Raw genomic sequence first — 6,120 nt, 5'->3', positions numbered from 1 at the left:
ATAAACTCCTTGATGAATGTATTTAGCTTCGGCTTTATGATTGCACCTAAATAAGTTGATATGTACTTTTTTTGGTCTTGAAGCGTCTTCGTGGAAATTTCATTAGGATCTCGTTTTTGTACCTTTGCCAATTTCATTGACAAAAAGGGGAGAATTAATATGTAGTTCACACTACAAATACATATGATTTACGTGTTTTACGGGTCATTATGTAAGAGGGGGTGGTTTTCATGTTGAGACGAAAGTATTGACTAAGGGGGAGTGATACGTATCACCATAGTATTGTTGTCGAAGTTGTAATATAAGAACTTTGATGTTGTGTGATAATACTATGACATTGTATAACAATGATCGAGAGTTGTTGTTTTCTCATTGTTTTGGCTACGTAACTTCAACAACTATGATGCTGAATTGAACATCTATGGAATCATGGGAGTACTCGGAAAAGACGAAATTTTCGAGTAATGTTGAAGCACCAAGGAGGTCAAGCATGTGGACGAGAAGCTACAAAGTTTTTATCTATTTTGTGATCCATATGTATTGATAGTTTTTCACTAAAATTGACAAAGGGGGGAGATTGTTAGAGCACTGCTCGGTTGAACTCGCATGCGTTGCTATCTCAAGCATGTTTGTCAAGTTTAGGTGTCAAAATTATATGTCTTGATTTCTAAACTACTTATAGCTAAGTCTCGGTTTAGGACGGATTAGTGTAGTTGAGCTCCAGACTCCAAGGCGATTATCTTACGAAGACGAAGAACTACTCGAGGAACTAGTGGAACTTCATCCGACTAAAAGGTATGTGGATACTTGAACTCATATGTCACTCAAAAGTCTATCTACTCTATCTCCTACTCTTGAGACAAAAGTCGCATAAGTATGATAGTTTTCATACATGCACATTTGCTATTTCGAGCCCAATTTACTCGCCTATATTTTTCTCGAAATAAGTGTTGGTAAGCTTTTGATTTAACCATTTTCATATTTACCCGTGACGAAAGTCATGATGACGTTTCAATCTTGAAAATAGCTTTGATGACGATAGTCGATTCTTTATGTCTAACGACGATTATAACATTATAGAAGAATGTTTCAATGATTGAAATGTAGAGTTGAGATTACGTAACCAACTATGGATATCAGCATATATAGTATGTTCGCACATTAGTGTGTAAATCCATGTACCGAAAACCAAGTGCGTGCATATGTGTGCATACGGTATTGGTGAAGGAGACGGGTTAGGTACGCGTACCCGTACGCGTACCCGTACGCGTACTGGCGGAACTTTTCCTCCCGGAAAATTCTGTTGAGCTTGGAGTTTACGAACTCATGAACCAGTCACTTTAGGTACGCGTACTGGCGGAGCTTTTCTACCCAAAAAATTCTGCTGAGTTTGGAAACCAAAAGCCAACTCAAATCCGGTAGCTAAGGTACGCATACCCGTACGCGTACCCAAGATGGTTATTTCACAAATCGGTAGTTTCATGAACTTAAACAATAAATCAATAAGGAATTCGATCTTTGTGGCTATATTTCATGTGTTGGTTCAAATGAATCAAACCGATTTTGTTTCAGTTGTGTCTATGTAGAAATATCTAAGCAATTGAACAACTCTTGAACTAGTTCTTATGAGTCATTTGAACTAGTTATGAGAAAGATGAATACGGTTAATATGAAAGTGCTCATATGGCTAACCATTGGTTAAGTATTTGTGAACCAACTAAGTGTACACGTTTAGGTACGGCCACTCAAACCTAAATGAATACATTTCATTTGTGTGTGACAATCTAAGTTTCGATCTAACGGTTGAAAGATATTAGCTTGGATAAATCATGTTTTTCATCTAACGGTGAATATTGAATGCTTTGTTACCAAGGTAACTTGTATTGCAAACGTTGATTTGAAAACTATATAAGCTTGACGTTTAGCAATTGGAAAAATCAATCCCCACACCTCCTGTGTGATACTAGTTGGTTTTCTAGAGTCGATTCTCCTTTAACCGTAGGTTTCTTGTCGAGACCCTGTCGGTTAACGACTTGAAGACTTCATTGGGATTGTTAAGCCAGACGAAACTACTTCTCTTGTAGTTGAGCGATCTGATCTTGCCATTTTCTATCGTACGAGTTCAATTGTAAGATTGGATTGAGATTATATCTCTGATATGGCAAGATAAAAAGAAATCACAAACATCTTCGTCTCATCGTTTGTGATTCCGCGATATCTAGTTTCGCTACCATACGATTTAGATTATTGTGAGGTGATTGATAATTCTAGGTTGTTCTTCGAGAATATAAGTCTGGGTTATCGATTGGTTCCTGTTCACCTTGATTTTATCGAAAGACGGAACAAAACTTTTAGGTTTATCTGTGGGAGACAGATTTATCTATCACGTAGACTTTTCTGTGTGATACAGATTTGTTTATTAAAGTCTTCGACTTTGGGTCGTAGCAACTCTTGGTCGTGGGTGAGATCAGCTAAGGGAATCAAGTATGTAGTATCCTGCTGGGATCAGAGACGTAAGAAACGCAACTGTACCTTGAATCAGTGTGATATTGATTAGGGTTCAACTAGAGTCTAGACCGAAGTTAGTTTGTAGTAGGCTAGTATCTGTAGCGGCTTAATACAATGTGGTATTCAATCAGGACTAGGTCCCGGGGTTTTTCTGCATTTGCTGTTTCCTCGTTAACAAAATTTCTGGTCTCTGTGTTATTTCTATTCCGCATTGTATTTTGTTATATAATTGAAATATTACAGGTTGTGCGTTTGTATCGATCAATTGTGAAATCCAACCTTTGGTTGTTGATTGGAAATTGATTGATCCTTGGATATTGGTCTTTAGTACCATCCAAGTTTATTATCCTTGTATTTGATAAAGACTCGATGATTTCTATTTGCTTGAGTAAAATCAAATCAAGAGAGAGATATTAACTCCTCGAAATTATTTTCTCTAGATTGAGTGTGACTGTCTAGTTGATTCTCTAGAAAGTATATTGGAGTTAGTCCATACAAATTGCTAATATAAATATTGGGTGTGGTTGTTAGACCCCCGCTTTTTCAGAACTCAGATACCCCAAAGCATAGAAAGCATGTTTATCCCTAGTTCACGTTGTGTGCAGAAATTCAGACAATATCTACTGTCGAACAAAGTGGTGTTAATATTGATGTTAATTTTGATTGTTGTTGTAGTACTGAGGTTCAAACTCTCGGACTTGTGAAGATTAAATTTAAAGATTTAATAAAATTATATACAAAAATATTGGCAAAGTGGGCGAGAGGTAACCAAGACACTAGAATCCACTATTACACATGAATGATGTCAAATATTTCATAACTCTAATTATCCTTTTAATCATTTATTTCTTAATCCACAAATAATCAAACATATTCTCAAAAATTAATTGTATCCCTTAAGCATAGATTATCTAACCCAAGCATAATCTATCTAATTGAATCACAACTAATGAAGAAAATTATGTAAACTTTTAAGAACTCTGCAAAAGCAGTGATTGAGTGAATTATAATTAAATATTAGAGAAAATGAAATAGTTACCCATTGTTCATGTGTGAATAGCTTCATCCATTTCCTTGGTTACGAGAGAATTAGCCGCTCGTCATGTTGGAAAACCTCTCAAAGAATTTCATTGATGCTCAAAAATGGTTTACAAATGATGAGAATATGAGAAATACAATAAAACCGGGTTTGTAACAATTATATTTGTTACAAACCAGAGAACTACGACCCTCAGTGACAAAATAAGACTGTTGCAGCTGTGTCGCAAACGCTGTAGCAAATAAGTCTGCCTGATGTACGACCCACAGGTGTGAGTCTTTATTACTGTAGGAAAACGACTGCTGGTGCAGGTCCACTCTTCGTGTTCTTCAGTGTTCTTCAATGGCAGCAGCAGCAGCAGGTGGTCTCTCTGCAAATTCGATTTTTTTGACTCTGTGGTGCTCTAAACTTCTCCCAATCTCTCCCCCTCACTTCTCTATGATCCCCTCACCCTATATATACTCAACAGCAGCAAAATATCACGCCATAACTCTCACAAATTTTCATTAAACTCGGCAGTGAAGAAAAATATTCTAGGAATATTTTCTTCCCTATTTTAGCTTCTCACGTGTTTCTACAGCTGCAAAATCTCCTCATTTATCTTCTTCACGGTCCAGAGTGTTGCTAGAGTCATCATACACGAGCAGAACACGCATAAATCTTCCAAAACCCGTGAACTAATCTTCTCATGCACGGGCTGCCCTGATTCCTTGTCACGGATTTTCCAGATACATTTGATCGAAACAAACACCCATACCAGCTCTTTTATGACATATCACAACTACCCATGAAGTTTCAGCCCTTTAGTCCACCTAGAACATCTTCAAATTTCGATCGAAACATTCTCAGAGAGCTGCCACATTTTTCCCGCCAATTTTTAAGTTTCAAATGAAGAAGATGGTGTCCCCCTAACCAGCTGTGGGGTGCGAATAGCATCTGCCTTTTTTGGGTGCCCCTTAGCCAAATCTGGGATCCGTATAGCAAGTGTCCTCCGGGGGTGTTCCGAGTGATTTTTCGAGCCGATTTTTCCAACAATATTTATTTTCCAAAAATACACAAAAGACCATAATAAGGACGAAAACGAGTACCAACAATACGACACATTGAGGACAAATTAGACACATAAATGCGTCTATCAAATACCCCCAAACTTATTATTTACTAGTCCTCGAGCAAAACTAATAAAAAATAAATAAAACCGAGTTAATCTCGGGAGGGTTTACCAGAGGTGTGCCCACAAAACCATTATTCCAGACCTTAGCTATCTATGCAGAACCTTGGAAGGCACTAAAGAATCTCCTTGGTTGGCATACTTATTGACTACAGGAGGAAGTACCCTGATGCGAAATTCCAATTGTTGTACACGAGTTTGTGCTCAAGCATACTAAAATTCATATAAAGTGACAGAGCTCTACTAAGATAGTTTCTGGACATCATAAACCGAAGTCAACCAATCACATGGATAGATTAAGAAGATGGATGTAGAGAAAAATGTGGATGATGTTGACTAAGGTGAACCTATCCTAATGGACTGAGATACTGGTCTGGACTAATATCAACACTGGCAAATACAAGGGAACCAGTGGTCGATAATCCTAACTCTAGGTCAACTCAGCTGGCATATACAAGGGTACCAGTGGTCGACTTTATTGTATTTATTCCGGTTGGTCTGGTGGTCTGGTCTCAATTTTTTTTTTCTTTTTCGCTCAGTCACTCTATTTCACCCTAGTAATGGTAAAAAGAAAAAAAAAAGAAGTGATCAGGATTCTTTCGATGTTTCCATCACGAGGATATGGCGAAACTACCATGTTTTCTTTTCTAACACCTGAGCTCTGTGCTTTTATGAATAGACTCTTCTAGATGTTTCCATCTAATCGGATTGGTTCCTCAAATCCTACAACCAAAATGCTTCCATCCACTTAGATTAGTTAGTGCCAACCTTAATAAACATAAATTTCTAGTCTCTGGAGCTTATTTATTGCAACTAAGAACTTTCTCCCATACCCCCAAACTTAAATCTAACATTGTCCTCAATGTTCTAAAGATGAAATTAAAAGCATGAACAAGGAGAAACTGTTACCAATGAAGCAAAAGAGATAAGGAAGGATATTACCGTGTCGCATGAATATTGGGTTACCTCCCAAGAAGTGCTAAGTTTAAAGTCTTCAGCCAGACTAAGCAAGGATTAGTCATCACGTAGAATCATCTAGTAGTAGCCGGAATAACTGTGGGTCATCTGGATCAAAAAGTGTTACCCACAAGAAGAGGAAACTGCAACAGACCAAGAAGATACCGAACATACCCTTGCTTAAGACAACTACATCTAGTTGTGGTTCAGGTTCAGGCTCTATAAAAGGGTCTAAATAAAAGGTTTTATCGGTTGGATTTCCTCAAAGAAAAGATCCGGTTCAGGTATTAGAGTCTGGAAAAACTCAACTAAGAACTTAGAAGCACATAACAACAACCTGAATAATTGGGGATCCTTTAAGTCAATTAGATTTGACTCACAAAGTTGACCATAATAATGGTCATTCTTAAGAAAATGTGTCGACCCTAATATCCTAAAGTAATTA

Source organism: Papaver somniferum, chromosome 5 (genome assembly GCF_003573695.1).
Source record: "Papaver somniferum cultivar HN1 chromosome 5, ASM357369v1, whole genome shotgun sequence".
In the NCBI taxonomy this organism is placed as follows: domain Eukaryota; kingdom Viridiplantae; phylum Streptophyta; class Magnoliopsida; order Ranunculales; family Papaveraceae; genus Papaver; species Papaver somniferum.
This window is presented reverse-complemented; position numbering follows the sequence as displayed.